At 46.8% G+C, this 17353-nt stretch overlaps 1 protein-coding gene across 1 annotated transcript in view; it reads right to left on the minus strand.

Annotated features, from left to right (window-relative positions):
• The window catches only part of CEP63 (centrosomal protein 63), a 1157239-nt gene that overhangs the window by 468765 nt on the left and 671121 nt on the right, over positions 1 to 17353 (minus strand). The window lies entirely within an intron of this gene.

Genomic DNA, 17353 nt, shown 5'->3' on the forward strand with positions numbered 1-17353 from the left:
ATTATTTTCCATGTGCACAACGGACTAATGAGGTAAGCCACTTGGTGAGCATGTGTATTTAGTGAACTACCGTCGCAGAAGAGACTTTTTCTAAACGCATAGACTAAAATAAAATATGGCATATGTGATTATACAGAAAACTCATCAACCAGTCCAAGACTTCAACATCTGCCACAATATCTCGTAAACTTTTTATGCAACTGGAAAATCACTCGTGTACTACAAAACACACATTTCTTTTGCCATAACTGATGTGGCTGTCAAGAAATTCCGACAGAAAACATTTGCCGATGGATTAATGGCAATTAAAAGAAATGTGGCGAAAACATGCTTGTAGGAGTTCAAGTGCTACTTTAATTAAGTAATTCAAGCGCCAGGAGAACACATTTCTAATAATTTGTGTAAGGAGGACAATTACATCAGAATAACTGCACCTCAGAATATGATCAAAAATTCATGTGCCTCTGCTTACTATCCACATTACGTTCTCCTATGGGTAGTTAGTACACCAGCCTACAGCTAAGAGACATATGCACCATACATTTTTACTCCCTAAAAATGTAAATGTGCTTAACAAAAACGAGAAACAATGAACATATCTTTGTTTCAACCCACAAAGCTCCACTGATATTTTTTTCGAATTTGTGACCAGTAAAGCACTGGCATAGGAAGGAACTCTAATATTAATGCCTGATCTCCAGAGGAATTGTAGGGGGGAAGAACATCTTTTAATAAACAGAAAGTATCCCTATTGTCAAAGCAAATTATTTTTTTACACCCTGAAAAATCATTTAATTCCAAGTAGGCAGCAATATCTGATTAGACCCCTGACGTAGGAAGCGAAATAACAGGGCACATAATAAAGTCTATAGATTTGCCCAACCTTCCGCACCACAGTCTAGATAAAATTAAACAAGAGCCTTACTGAGGTTTATTATGGAGCCCTGCTGAAGAAAATAACATATATATGCCTTTTAGGTTAATAGCATCAATTCATCATGGATGCAAATGATTCAGTGCCTTCTTCAGCAACTATGGATCCCTCTTCTGTAATTCTTTTATTTTTATTGATTTTATTCAAACAACAGAATAACAACCCAAACCAAACTTACAGTGGATGCATAATTTGCTCACATATACACGTACATTATTATGTTCTCGCCCACTGTGTTCCCCGTCCACCACCCCTTCCGAGCCTACTTGCCCACATTGTTAGTTCCCACCTCTTGTGGTATGGAGTCCTCTTCCGCCGCACTCGTCATATCGCCATCACTTGGTCCATCATACCAGGGCCCAAATAGTTCAGTTATCAGCTGCCTCCAAACTGACAGGGCTCCCGTTTCTCCCTCTATGTCCCCCTTACACGCTTCCTGCCATGCCACCGTTTCTGCCTCCGCCCACTTCTGCAAGTCCCTCCACCAAGTTTCCACTTTGGACCTGTAACATGCTTTCCATCCCATTGCGATCCTTCTCTTTGCCAGAACAAATGCTAGATCTTTTAATTTACTCACATGTTTAAGCTTATGCGGTCTAGGGAACCCTCCCAACAAGCAAGCACACACGGTATCCACCTTCATACAGATCGCTTTATCTTCCATTTTCTGTGCTATGTCCCCCCAATATCTCGCTATCAGTGGGCATGCCCAAAACATATGCACCATCCCTGCATTTTCCTCATTACATTTCTGGCACACTTGTCTTCCAGCGGTTTTTAATTTAGCTATCTTTAGTGGCGTCAGGTATGCCTTGTGAGTTATGTACAACTATCTGTTGCAGCCTGGCATTTCTCAACACTTTTTTATGATATCCTTGTGCCCTTTCCCACATCCCATCGCTCATCGGGTCCCCCAACTCTTCTTCCCAGTCCAGTCTAAGCTGCGCCACCTCCTTGCCCACTTGGGTCATTATCATCTCATGCACTCTAGATGTTTCGTGCCCCCACTCCGCCATGTCATATATCACATCCAGTATGGTATCCGGCTCCTCTGCCAGTTCCACCTCAGACCAGGTGTCTTTGATCCGCTGCACCATCCCATGGTACGTAATATATTGCCCGGCACTCAACCCAGTTTGTTCCACCAGCTCCTCGAATTCTAATATCTTCCCCTCCTGCCACACATCTCCCATGGTTGCTATCCCCACCGGTTCCCAATGTTTCCTAATCATTAACCGTAGTTGCTTTTCTGCTCCCACCACTGTGACCAGTGGGATCTGCGAGGTGCACAGGGATGTTCGGAGTACGGGATGTTCGCGAAGCAATGCAGCAGTCTGGGCAATGTCACCATCTTGAGCATCGCCCCTCGCCCCATCATTGCCACAGGGAGTTTAGCCCAGAACTTCATGCTATTCTCCAGTTTCTGAACCGTTCTTTCCGTATTATGCTTGTGTTCGGCTTCTACCGTGTGGTATATGTCTACCCCAAGATATCTGAAGGTTGTGACCATCCACGTTATCTGCAAAACCGGCAGCTTCTCCACCGAGAGCCCTCTATATCTTCCCAGCGAAAACACACAGGACTTACTGGGGTTCACAGCTATACCAGATAGTTCTGCAAACCTTTTCATCACTTCCAGTACATATTGATGGTTCTCTTCCGGGTACCGCAAATACAATAACATATCGTCGGCATATAGTGAAATTAAATGCAACGTCTCCCTGACAACAATGCCTATTGCATCATATTGCTGCCTTAAATAAATCGGCAGCGTTTCCAGCGCTAAGATATACAGCATGGGGGACCAAGGGCATCCCTGCCTGGTACCTCTACCAAGTTGCCACCTTTCAGAGATCACCGTTCCCGTCTTCACTCTCGCTAGTGGCGCACTATATAGTAGTTCTATCCAATGAAGATATCCCGGCCCCATACCGTAATTGGCTAGGGCCGCTTTTAACCAAGGCCACTTGACCGAGTCAAATGCCTTTATCACGTCCAGTGATACTATCACCATCTCTCCTGTGTCTCCATCCGCGTGTTCGACCACTCGATGGAGTCGCCTCAAATTATTCGATATGTTTCTGTTCGGAACATATCCTGTCTGGTCAGGATGTATCAGCTTGTTGATAACCTTCTTTAATCTATTTGCTAGGACCGCTGTTAGTATCTTACTATCTTGGTTCAACATCGACAGGGGCCTGTAGGCACTACCAGGTTTATTGGGCTTGGGAAGCGGTATAATAACCGCTTCGCGTAAAGATTCGGTAGTTTCCCAGCTTCATATGCTTCATTAAGCATCTACAGCAGCGGGGGGAGTACCTCTGATTTATATGCCTTGTAGAATTCGCTCGAGAGTCCATCGGTTCCCGGGGTTATGCACGTGGGCAGCTGCCTCACTACTTCCTCTAGTTCCTCTAGGGTGATTGGGGCATCTAGCTCCTCCTTCTCCCCTGCACTAATCTGGGGTAATCCAATATCTTCCAGTATGTCCCCTATCTCCTCCCTCTTACTCCCTGCCTCATCCCCGTAGAGGCATCTGTAATATTCTGCAAATTCTTGATTAACCCCCTCTTGCGTATCAACTATGTCACCATTGTCCTTCACTATCGTTCTGATTGGGGGCCTAGGGGTCTCGTTTTTGTAGAGCCATGCCAGGCTCTCCCTGGCTTGTCTCCCTCAGCATGTTGTCTCTCTATATACTTTTTATAGTTAAGATTGCATAACCTCTCCCAAAGTCCTGCGCATTTCTGCTGCAGACCCGATGCCATTTCTGTATCTTCCTTCGTGTTACTACCCTGTTCCAGTACTTTCTCTAGCTCTTTTTCAGCGTCCTGTAGTTCGGCCAGGACCCCATTCTGCAGCCCTTTCGACTTGGCTATGTCAATTCCTCTCACTGCTACTTTAAAGGCTTCCAAGAGCGTGCCCGCTGTCTTGACACTGCCGGTGTTTATCTCAAAGTAACTTATTATTTCCTTCCGCATATCCTCCCTAAATACACTATCTTTAAGCGCCTCTGCACGCAATCACCATGTGGGTATCCTTCCCCTCGGGGGTCGGTATTGCCACACTAGCATCAGTGGCGAGTGGTCCGAGAGAACTCTGGCTTTGTATTCCGCCTGCGGTATGTCGGTCATTAATTCCTGCGTGACAAACACGTAGTCTAGTCTAGTGTATAGGCCCTGTGGGGCTGCATAGTGCAAGTTTTGTCTTTCCTTCGGGTGACATGACCTCCATGCGTCTATAAGCCCAAAATCTGCCAACAATGCACACAGTGCTTTCGCGGTCGGGGTGGGTCTATCTACTTTAGTGTCTGATCTATCCAGGTTGGGGTTTAATACACAATTGAAGTCTCCTCCCCACAATACCGCCCCCCCTATGCTACCACTGAGTTTACCATACAGGGTCTTAAAGTATGCAGCCGTGCCCTGGTTCGGTGCATAAGTATTTACTATGCAGATCTCTCCGTTTTCCACCATCCCCTTCATAACCACCACCCTGCCATCTGCCTCTGCCACAGAGCTCAGCAGCTGGAATGGGACATGTGGGGCCACCCATGTGATTACCCCTCTTGCATAGGCAGAATATGCTGCCCCTACTACTGTCCCTCTCCACGTCTTTCGTATCACTTCCAGTTTATCTTGTGTTAGATGAGTTTCTTGTAACAAGGCTATGTCCACTTTCTGTCTACGCAAGTACATCATGACCTTGTTCCGTATCAAAAAACTATTGAGCCCCCTGACGTTCCAAGTGACTATCTTAAGGTCTCCCATGGTTCATCTTGTTTTCTGGGGGATGTAGGCTCACGCCGTAACTCCTCCTCAACTACAACAAACCACTGCACACAACCCCTTCCCACCCTATCCCCCCCTTTGCCAACACCCCTTTCCCCAACTTCAAACCACTGCACACCCCCTTCACCCTCTCCCCTCCCTCCTTTTCTGCGACCCCAACAAGTGCCCAGCTCCATCCCTGGATCTCAGGCCCCCCCGCGTTTGGTTCTGTCCCAGAAAGCCCGGCCCAGAACCCAGCAGGCTGTCACCGACCTACCAGTGACCTGACTTATTATATTTTATGGGGGTACGAGGTCATGCTCCGTGTAGCTCTCATATTATCGCAGTTTCTCATGCCACTATAGCTATAGCTTTCAACCCACTTCTCCACCTATGGTATACAATGCTATATTCAAGTCCCATTGTCATTAGCTGCGGCACCTAGGGCGCTACAGACACATGTTACTTATCTCCTCCGTCAGTTCCCTGGACATCCGATTCCTGGGGGCAGCTCTGCGCGTCCAACCATCCCATAGCATTCTCCGGGGTGTCAAAAAACCAAGTTCTGCCCTTGTGGAATACCTTCAGTTTAGCTGGGTATAGCAGCATGTACCTATGGCCCGCTTCACGCAATCTTCTTTTCACAGACCCGAAGTTCATGCGACTGCGCTGTACTTGCAAGGTATAGTCCGGATATGCCGTTATGTTCGCTGCCCCTCTCCGTGTCGTGCCACCTTTCCGAAAGTGTTCAAGGATTTTTTCCCGGTCTCGTTAGTTTAAGATCTTGGCAATTACCGGTCTAGGGGGGCTCCCCGCGGCGGCTTCCTCGTCAGGGCCCTGTGCGCACTCTCACCCGCGAACCCCTGGGACAGGGCTCCCCCAGTTATCTCCTGCAATAACATTGACTCGATGTATTCCGTAGGGTTGGTTCACTCAGCTCCTTCTGGCAATCCGATGATACGCATGTTGTTTCCTCGGGCGCGTCCCTCCGACTCCTCCGTCCTACTCTCCAGGTTACCCACTCGTTGTGTCAAGGCGTGCAGTTCAGATTTGTGGGCCGCACAGGCCGCCGTGTTCGGGGCCACCTCTTTTTCCAGGTCCCCTGTGCGTTCCACAAGCGTTCTCACATCCCGCCGGAGAAGATTTACATCCTCCTGCACCTCTCCGACTTTGAGCTCCAGTGCAGCTTTCAGTTCAGCCATTTCCAGGCCCAGTTTGGTCTCCTGGGCCACTTTCAGGTCTGCCATTGCCACTAGTTCTTCTTGATTGCCCATAACGACCGGACCTTCAACCGGAGTCTTGCCTTTCATCCTGGCCCCTTCCGCACCTGGTGGCGTTTTAGCAAATTCATCCAGTGTGGGTTGCTTGCTTTTCAATCTGATGGGCTTGTTAGACATCGACACGTCAGGGTTAAGTTGGCCAGTCCCCGCGGTGCTGTCCTCCTTTCAAGCTTGCCAAATTGCACAGGGGTGCCCTTCAGCAGCTGTTCCTCTGTCCGGAATGGACTGTGTCCTCCCACGTAACCTGGTGGGTTAGTTCCTCCCTCACAGGGCTCTGGTTCTTGCCCCAGTCGGCCTAGATTCCAGGGTTTCGGCCTATCTCTGGTGTGGCTCTGCGGGCTCTGATGGCCTCCCTTGTCAGTCCCCACTTTCAAGAGACGATCTGTGCTCTTTCATCTGCAGTTGTCGGTCACAGCAATCTCGGGCTCGCTGTGCGCGCTCATACATGCCCACTCTCTGTGACTGCCTGTCACTGTTTTTCTATGTGAATATGTCTGTGCCCCATGAGTGGTTGAATCACCATTTATAAAGTATTTCGTTTAGTTATGCCATGTATTGGCTAGCCTCCTCAGGATGATGTAATGGGGCTTGTTACCCGTAGGATTGCAAGTGTGGGCATATGCTTCTCTGTCTCTTATTGCGGCGCTGTATTAAATGTATTGCAGGCTATTTGGTGTGTTTCCAGCTGTCTATTGTCAGCTAATGTGCACGTAGCTCAGCTCTTGTCTTCTGCATCTCAAGGGAGGCAGGCGCTTCCAGCAGTTTCACACGCAGCGTGATCTGCTCTATGCGTTCCACACCGGGCATCTCTGCGCGCCTCTGTGTTTGCGTGTCTCTCCGAGCATCCAATCCGGGCAGTCAACACAGGATCTTGTGCGCCGTCGCCCGGGGCTGAGCGTTCGTGTTCCCCTCGTTGCGCCCTAGGCAGGCCGTCCTTCAGCACTTTCCTTCACTGGTTTCGGGCTCCTAAGCAGTCGCCCCGTGCATCGCGGGACTCCATGCTACGTCCCTCGCCGCGCAACACCCATCAGGATCCCAGAGTTTGCGCAACACCCATCAGGATCCCAGTGCTCCCAGTCATCCAGCGCTCGCTCGACTTGCCCACAGGCGGCCACCCCCAAACGGGTTCCGCACTTCAGATCAAGCCCTTTGTCTTCCACGGGCCACCATCTTGGCTCGCTCGCCTCCGAGCCGCTGCTCTTTTTGCTCGGCTGGATGCGGGCGAATCACTGCAGCAATCCGTTCCGCTTCCAGCTCCAGTCATGCCCCTATTATTTATAGTTGTGCACACGCCATTTCAGTGCTTGTAGATGATTTTGCATGGCTATTTTGGCCGGATCAGTTCAGGATCAGTGGGAGCTCCCAGCAAACACGTCCTCTTACATGGCTTTGTAGCCACACCCCTCCCCTCTTCTGTAATTCTGTATCAGTTAAATAAGATGGAGGGGGATGCTAGAGAGGAGGAGTCAAGGTTGTCTGGTAGTATCTTAATGTGTTCTGGGGCAGAAGCTAGAGTCATAAGGTAAAAGTGTGGTAGAGTCAAGTTTAGGAGTCATGGGTGGCGAGGGAACATTATTTGGTTAATGTGTGCAGGTATATCTTGGTTAGATTCTTCTGTTCATGGAGTCAGTTTTTCATATTCGTTTTTAACCTCTTGTGTGTATTTTGCTGTTAGGGATTTTAGATGTTTACGGTCACCCTTGCATAGTAGTATAATGCAAATGAGCAGAATATCAAGATTAGTTGCTTATTTTAAGAGAAAGAACATTTCAGATTATTACTGTGGCATGTGCCTTTATTAAATCTTTTTGACTAGATGAGAATTGTCTGTGCGCGCTGATAAAAAATCTTCTGAGCGGCACCCAGAGGCAAGCGCACACGCGCACAGCTTAGAGGGAACATTGCCTGCGACCTCACCCATACAACCCACACTCTGCCTCTGCTGCTGTCCGCTTTTACAGTGCAGGACTCTGTATGCAGGGATTGTCAAACCCCCTCAGTGGGTGCAGTGCTCAGCTGATTCCCTGCACCAATCAGTGCCTGCTTTTTCCCCCAAGAGGAGGGCTACCCTACTGGTTGGCTTTAAAAACTTTTTAAAGCCCTTCCCCCTTTACTGGAACGGTTTTATAAGCAGTTTGGTGTTTCTCTGCCATGCTGGTGGCTGAGAATTTGCTTTCCTGTCTGGAGGGTGAGTAGTCTGCACCTCTGAGGTGTTGGATGTGGTTTGGTGGTGTTGCCACTTCACTGTATGCTGGAATTGCTGCATTTTGTGCTTTTAGGATGTATACTTCCAGTATGGGGTTTCCTGGCTGCTTGCTGTTGCATTGTGGGTGATGTACTTCTTAAAAGACAAAGAGAGAACTGTGGTGAGTGACTGTATGGAGAGGCATTGCGAGCATATGTGTGGCATCAGTGTTGTCATTGGTACGGGGGGATATTTCGGGGACCAGTGACCCCACAACTCCTACTTCGCATAACCATGGCAGGGCCTGTTTTGAGCCTCCTGCTTCAGGCTGAGAATGGTCACTCCCCCTCCCCTTTGACACGTTCGAGATCCAGATCTTGTCCCGATGTACTATCACCATCAAGTCTTGAGACAAGGAGTGGCAGAGTTCAAGGCATGCAGAGGTCGCGAGGCAACGCCAAGCCACACTATGTCCCCTGTCAAAATCTGCAGACTAGCTGGTGCTGAGGGAATTATCTATCAAGATGAGCAATCTCTGGGCGAATGCAATCCACTGAAATTGATCTTTGGTGATATTGTTATTTCATTTTTATCGCACTCGTATACAAGGGAGTACAAAATCAACAATCTTACTAGGCCCAGTGATATTGAGAAAGCGCAAGTGCATGGGAGAGGGATGGGGGAAGGTGCATGGGAAGGGGGGAAGTGGAAAGTGCTGAGAAAAGCAATGCAGAATAAATAATAAATACATAAATAGTAAAAGCAACAAAATGTGGAAGGGGGCAGCCAGCAAGTGGCAAGTGCCAGGTATAAGGCAACAGACTGGTGCAAACTCTTTTCACACGTAATCCTTTCTGCAGTGACAAGGAATGATGAGACTGATCAAGTGTTGTTATGATGGTCCATATAAACTTTTATTCAAAAGAAAGATAAACATATCCGTCCTTAACTCTAATCTTTCCCTACCTAACCTAAAGAAATGTGGGTGCTTGTAAGGAAGTCTGTAAAAGTCCAAATCAAAAAGGCTTTGTCCCAGTCAAAAAGCTCCTATGCTATCCCGGTCACTACAATAAACAATAATTAAGTTTAGGTTCTGATCGTGACCCAGGAGAAGGACTCCTTTCTCCTGGGTGTAAAGTATCTCAAAGATGCCAAATCTTCTCAAGTAAAAGTTTCATCCAAGTTCCAAGCTTTTAGTAACAAACAAAACAGTGCTACAGGATCCTCATGGACTAAGAGAAGGACTGTTCTCCAAGCTGGTCCCCCAATGTTCTATAAAGTTTTCAACAAAACTTGCAATACCGTCAAGCTTTGTTTATACTCTTTATCCTGCCCCCACTGGGACGACGAGGATGCTCTCTGAGTCCCTTTTTCGACTCTACAGCCCCACACTCATGTGGTACTGCCCCGGGAATTGTGCTACAAAGTGATTCAAATCTTCCCGGCCCCCTACCGGACTTACACTTGTTCCTGTTACCTTCTCCAATGGAACTCCTCACCGGATTCACCAGGGGTTGCATGTCCAGTCTCTCGGTTTCAACTTCTTTCAAACTACTTCTGCGGCTTGCTTCTCTCCACAGCCATTACTGCCGGTGATCTCGGCACAATTGTTGGACCCCTCGGTCCACCAATGACCGGTCACTCCACCATCAAAATCTCTTGTACTCTCCGCCTAAGTGCCTCTGTGGCTCTGTTATAGGCGGTATCAGGGCCATTGTCGGACCAGACAGTCCACCCACTAAAGGTCTCGTCACCACCTTTCCTTCTCTCCAGGTCTACTGCGCCAGTTCCCAACTGACTCACTAGACGCTTTGAGCATCCCGCTGTTCATCTCTTTACCTTTGGAGATGTGTCTAGCTGCAGTCTCCTGAAGCCCAAGTTCAGCCTTATGGAATTCGATGTGGCCACCTCGCTCGCCAGGTTCTTGTTCTGGATGTACAACAGCTCTCAGCATGGCAGAACTGCATAGGTCATTGCCAACGGGTCAGAAAACGACAGAGAACCTCGTCCTTCTTTGCTGTTCAGTTTAAATAGCGGGGACAGCCCCAGCATAATGTCAATTGACAGCAAGTGATTGAGCGTTCCTCCCACTCGATTGTAGTGTTTGCAAGCTCTTCTTCATCCCTGTGCCTATGACATGAAAGTGGTCTGATATTTTATAATAACACATAGGTTTGGACGTGAGCTTATGTGTAGAAGATTCGGGCTTTAACATCGGCCCTCTCCAAGAGATCCTCCTGCATGTTACCACCCCTAGGGGCATTATTGGTTAGCGGCCTCACCATCCTAGCCTCATAGAAAGAAACCTCCCCCTGGGTGAAGTGACGCTATCTGAAGGATCGCAGGAAATAAGTGGGAACCACATGGTTTGCTTAATTTGTTTATATTCAGACTCTAAGTGGAATGTGTTTCGAATTTCTATGATAGTTTTAGCCTGGAGCTACCAGTGAGAAAAGGTCCTATGGCATCAGGACCAAAAGATATGCAAAGAAGAAAATAAGGTGACTCCACCTTATTAAAACTGGTGCTCTCAGTTGGCCCGTCAGGACTGCAAAAGTATATTGTTTAGTACTTGTATAATTTGAAAAATAATTTGAAAAATGATTCACTTGCAAAAAGAGTTTAAAGTTATTCGTAGGAATTGTTTATTCACATTCCTCTTTGTATATTAAACTGAGTACTTAGATTGCAAATATAATGGTTGGCTTTTCTATGTACATGTGCCTATGCATTTCGGTTATAAACCATTTTCAGGGCTGTACATCTTATCTAAATTTAAAATTGTGCTTTGCCCAATATACACTTTAATCACCAAACGTAATTGTAAAAGAACAGCAAGGTTAAACACAATGCAATTATATTCATGTATAGAAGTAATGTTAGTCACATACCAATCGTATTCATGTCCACGAATATGTCCCAAAGTGTTGATATAGAGAAAAGAGGAAACTTAATGTCACTAATGTTATACAGATTCACGTGGTATACACGCTAAATCGGGTTAAAGTAAGAAATGTACCTCTAATGTCATGTCTTCAAAAAACGTGCAAATCACACGTGTGATCGCTGCTCCTGTTGAAAAAATAGGAGCGTGTAAGCAGACAGTGGTTTCTCGCAATGATTACGAGTGACACATGGACTCGGGCGCTTACCTCTCTCCTTAGTGCTGAAGCTCCAGGGATCAGAAGCATACGCGAAAACGCGAGTGCGTCTGACTCCGTGAGCATTTATATGTTGCCATGGAGATGGGGGCAAGGCGATGCGCTGCAGTGGCAAGCCGCTGCACGTATGCCTCGGGCCCCACCCCTCTGTGTAAACACGGATGGGCGGGGCTGTCTCCAACGGCAATCATCATAACAATGTAGATTGTTAAGCATGCTGCACCGCTTTAAGATCTCAAAGACAATAACACATTTCCCTAAAATCAACGAGGTACTGCAAGACACACAGCGCGTGTCAGCAAGCAGACGCTCCATGGTGATTGCTAGTGGCAACAAGCAGATACAAATTTCGTGAAAGTATATGTGAACCACACTCCAATGTGGAGCGGAAGCCTAACTAGGTAGAATGATTGCTAATTGTTGTTCAAACCTGACTAATGTCTGTAATCCTAGGTGTCCATTTACAAAAATGTGTATATTATTAGTCAAAAGTGTACCAAATAGGATACCTCATGGTGTGGAAGGAAAGACAATATCAAAAGCTGAATGCTAAGTCGAATGCAAAACGTAAAATCAAAAAAATCAAAAAGTATCTCATACATGAATGGTTTTTCAGGTAGGGACAATGTTCACTGTTATATATACACATCAGTTCTCAGGCAGGGTCAACATTCAGTGTTCTCTATATTTTCTGTAAAGTATACTGTGTCAACTCCTAGTTAGAGAAAACGCATGTAGTTTATCTCCTCCTTAATCCCTTTAGGTGCCAAAGAGTTCAATCGATCGATCCAGAATGTTTCCCGTTGATCAAGTCTCTTCTGTAGGTTTTCATACTTATCTCTCCTACGGACTGTTTCTAAGTTCACAAACTTGATCTGCGCCAAGTTGTGTCATTTTTCTTGTCAATGTCTGGCGACTGCTGAGCTGGCAGTATGATTCCTTATACAGGATCTATGTTCGTTCCATCACACCTTGGCTGTGCGTTGCGTCTGGCCCACATAAAAGAGGCCGCATGGACATTTGATCCCATATATTATACTGTGTGTGTTGCATGTGGCATAGCTTCTGAGTTTGATTTTTTCTCCGGAGTATGGATGATTGACTGTCACCTTTCATGATGTAGTTACAGTTACTGCAATTTAGGCAAGGGTATGTCCCAATGCGTTCTGTAATTTTCTTCTTCTGTGGAGATTTGGTGTTAACCAATGTGTCTTTAAGATTTTGACTGCGTTGGTAGGCAAAGGTGGGGATCTCTCTAAATAGGTGCTCCACTCTCTGGGCATAAATCACAGTATTACAGTTCTTCTTGATTATGGCTTTGATTCGACTACTCTGTCTTGAGTACTTGGATACAAAGACTAGGGGCAGTGTGGAATCTTTCTTAATTTTCAGTTTTAACAGATCTTCTCTATTCTGTATGGCTGGTCGTGTCCCAGCTGCCTCCACTTCCTCTTGTGAATATCCATGCTCGAAAAATGTCTTACCCATCTCTTTGACCACTGTTTGATAGTCCATGGGATTGCTGACTATTCTCTTGACCCGTAGCATCTGGCTGTAAGGCAAGTTTCTGATCAGACTTGGTTGATGAAAACGTAGTCTTTGTAAAAGATTGTTGCGATCTGTGTTCTTAAGGAAAATTGTAGTTTGATATTCACTGTCTGTGATTTTGATTTCAACATCCAAGAAATGTATGATCTTGTGTGAATGCTCATACGTGAATTGGATCCTTGGATCTATGTTATTGAGGAAATTGAAGAATTCCAAAAGTTTTGATTCTGTGCTTGTCCATACACCGAAAACCTCATCGGTATATCTGATCCAAATTGGTAGATCTTGATGCCACAAGTGGTTGAGGAGTACATGTTCAGTCTCAAACTTATGCATGAAAGCATTTGCATATGACGGGCCATTATAGCCCCCATAGCTGTGCCTGCAACTTGTAGGTAGTATGCATCTTTGTATCGGAAATAGGAATTGTTGCCAATGAATTCTAAGAGTGCCATAATGAATTCCTTCTGTGCAGGTATGTCTCCCTCTTGTAGAAATATCCATTCTACTGCCTCTCTGCCCAAATGGTGAGGAATTGAAGTGTAGAGACTCTTGACGTCTATTGTAAAGCAGATGTTGCTGGAGTTAAATGGTATTGCTTTGAGGTATTGTAAGAAGTGTGTTGAATCTTTGATGTATACGCTGTTTTTTTGGATAAGAGGTTGCAGGAAATAATCAATGTATTTTCCTAGTGGTTCCAAGATGCTGTTTATTCCTGCTACGATCGGTCTTCCTGGTGGTTTTTGTAGGTCTTTATGTATTTTTGGAAGAGTGTAAAAATGCAGTATCCGTGGATGTAAATTAAATAGGAAATATTTGGTATAATGATTGATCCATTTTAGTTCTGCTTTCTTTAGCAGTTTCTCTAGATTACATTGGATTTCCTCTGTTGGATCAGTGTCAAGTAAAGCATAGATGTTAGTATCACTGAGTTGTCTGACGCACTGTTCGTCGTAATCGTTGGTGTTAAGTAGCACAAGACTTCCTCCTTTGTCAGCAGATCTTATAGTTATGGATTCATCTCCATATACATTTTTGATCAGCTTGAGTTCATACGGTTTCATATTATGATTTCTCAGGTGTTTAAATCTGATTTTCTCAAGATCTCTTGAAGGATCGTCACTTTTCCTAGACTGCGCATCATCTCCTATGATACAAAATTTATCAGGCATTTTTTGTGCAGCTAACTGACTTTAGCCTTCATATATATGTTACAATCATGATTATTTTCACATAGCCATTCTCCATTTTTAGAGGGTCGCTGGCATATGTGATTGGCACTCTATGGGTTTGTATAACCATGTGGTTTTCCTAATCTTTACTTAACATAGCCCATTCTAAAATGGCACCTCACACCAATGCATATATACTGTCAGTGCCAAGTCCTTCAATGTCAGTTGGAGATCTAGGTTGTCTATGAGCATGCCAGGCTGACTAACCAGGCATCCCAGACCCATTGAATGGAGGTATGAGAGAGTTACCCAGAGAGCCAACTGGCTAGGGATGCGAAGATGCCCTAAGGGAGAGATAAGGGAAGGCTATTAGGATCATAAACCAAACAAGGAGAGATGATACCCCTTCCCTGAATCACCCCACCCAAGTACCTGTAACGGGGTGCAGAGAAGTCTTCAAAGGAGCCAGGAAATCCAAGACGGATCGGCAAAACCGTACCAGACAAAACGGTAGAACAAATTAACAAACGCAGGCCATGCCACCCCTTCCCCCCGAACGGCACAAGGGATGTGCTAAGTGAGAATTCTCTATCCACAAAGAGTCAAGGTTTCTTGGTGCCCCAAAATACACGTATACAGTAGAAGAACCACCAAACAAAATCCAATAACAAAACAAGGAGCCATTATAAATGCAGTCCAAAAGGCAAGACCGTCCGAAAGGGAAGGCAGTCCAAAATACAAGGCAGTCCAAAAGCAGGCTATGGGTCATACACGTTAGTAGCAGGCAGAAAGTAAGCAGGAGATCAGCAAGGCAGTCTAGAGGCAGGCAAGGGGTAATACACAACAATGATCAAACAAAGTAGGGAGTGGGTACCCATGGTACAGGAAGGAATATGGAAGACACAACTGGTTTGTTGAGCGCTATGACCTTTCATGGAGTGCGTGTTAAGTGGCATTGCTCCTGTCTCAACATCGAGTGGTGGCGTGCTGCACTGCTGCACTATCCGCTGGTGTGGGAGTCATGCGCATAAGGGACATGTGACCGGAGGGCAGACTGAGACTTTTATTATGTCTTATTTATTTATTGTGCATTTGTAGAGTCTTCCCAGTCTCCACGGAAGACACCACAGCCTGGAACACTGACAGTAACACCCTCAGGGCCACAGCACAGTGGGGAATCCTATATCCCTGAAGAAATCATGATACACTCTGTAGGGCACGGACATGGTACAGGGGTTACTGTGTACGGTCCTGAGGTAACCCTTTCCGTCCACAAGAGGGTAACGTTTGCCACTGTCATTGGCGTAACAAAGACCTAGAATGTCCTGAACCTCATATTTGTTGTTTCCTTATATCGAAACAGGGGCAGGGCACACTGGGTGTCTGATGTTGGGTGCTGCCTCTGTGAGAACACATGGAAGATCGGGTGTATGCGACATGTAGGGGGTAGTAACAACTCTATGGCCATTGGGTTTATGACCTTCGAGACATTGTATGGGCCAACATTCTGAGACCCTAGGAGATGTCGGTGTTGATAACTATACCCAGGAAATCGGCAAATACAGGACAACGCAATGTTCATCAGCATATACCTTGGTGCGTACTTGTGTCAGTCTTAGGTGCTCTTGAACCGGTATATTGGTGCCCACAAGGTGGTATACAGAATCTCTGGCTGCTGTGGTAGCATGTGTCACTAGTATGTTTACAGGAAGCACACAAGGGTAAGAACCGTACTTGGAAAAGAACGGGGAAATCACTGTAGAAGAATGATGGGCATTATTGTAGGCAAATTCCGGAACTGATAACAGAGACAGCCAGTCATCTTGATGTTAGAGACTTATACATTGCAGGAATTGTTACAGAGTTTGGTTCAACCACTCGGTCTGCTGATATGATATGATATGATATGATATGGTATTTGTAACGCGCCTATACACGAGTGTTTCAAGGCGCGACGAGGCAGGGAGGGGGGGAAACAAGGTGAAGACAGACAAACGATCCTACTAGGCCAGGTGTCATTCAGATCGCGCAAGTGCAGAGGTAAGGGGAAAAGGAGAAGTGCAGGGGGAGGAGGTGGGGGGGAAAGTGCAATACAAGGTAAGTAGCGTAATAAAATAATAAATAAAAGGGCCAGCTGGTGGCAAGTGCGAGGTAAGTGCAGAGCAAGTGCTGGGAAGGGGGCTGTAGGGATGCAGTGACAGTCCCGCAGTGCAGGGGGAGCCAGGGAGGCAGTGCAAGTGGAGAGTGGCTGGGCCCTGGGCCGAGGTCACAGAGTGGCCCAGATGCAGGTTAAGTGCAGACTTCGGAGGGGAGTTAAGCAGGTTTAGCAGGGGAGAGGGAGAGAGAAGGCAGAAGCGAAGAGGAAGGTTTTGAGGTGCTGCCGGAACCGGAGATGGTTCTCCTCAAGTTTCAGGGAAGCAGGAAGGCTGTTCCAGAGGGAGGCCCCTGCTGCGGAGAGAGATCTGCCCCCAGCTCGTTGCTTCGAGAAGCGGCTGACCATGAGGGAGTTGGAGACGGATGAGCGAAGGGCTCGTGAAGGCAGATATTTAGGAAGAGAGAGTTGAAGGTATTGTGGCCCCAGGCCCCAGAAGGCCTTGTGGACAATGCAGAGGGTTTTGAACTTAATCCTCGCAGCCACTGGGAGCCAGTGAAGAGATTTCAGTCCTGGAGAGATACGGTCCCTGGGCTTGAGGCCAAGGACAAGTCTCGCAGTTCTGTTCTGGATAAGTTGCAGAGGGCGGAGAGTGGAGGCAGGCAGATTAAGATAGAGGCTATTACAGTAGTCCAGCCTTGAGAGAACTAGGGCTCGGGAGACAGTGAGCTTCTGGGGGAAGGAGAGGAAGGGAAGAATACCTCTGAGGAGGTGCAGTTGGTAATGTGACTTCTTAGAGACGTCAGAAATATGAGGAGAGAAGGAGAGTGTGGAGTCGAAGATGACCCCGAGGTTTTTAGCTTTGCAGGTAGTGGCAGGAAGGGGGCCAAGGGAGGCCGGCCAGAGAGCTGCAGGAAAGGAGGGAGTGGGTGTGCCGATGAGTAGAATCTCAGTCTTACTGGCGTTAAGGCAGAGGTCATTGGCGGCACACCATTCCTGGATAGCAGACAGACAGTCGGAGATGAGGGAAGGAGAGGAGGAGGCCGAGGGTAGCCTGAAAATGAGCTGGGTATCGTCCGCATAGCACTGAAAGTGGGGGCAGAGAGCGGCGATGCGGTGGGCAAGGAGTGCCAGATACTGATTTAAAAGCCAGGGAGAGAGGTTGGATCCCTGGGGGACACCACAGGTGGAGAAAAAGATGTCAGAGAGGA

This window comes from Ambystoma mexicanum, chromosome 10 (assembly GCF_040938575.1).
Source record: "Ambystoma mexicanum isolate Mex_15411 chromosome 10, UKY_AmexF1_1, whole genome shotgun sequence".
NCBI classification, from domain to species: domain Eukaryota; kingdom Metazoa; phylum Chordata; class Amphibia; order Caudata; family Ambystomatidae; genus Ambystoma; species Ambystoma mexicanum.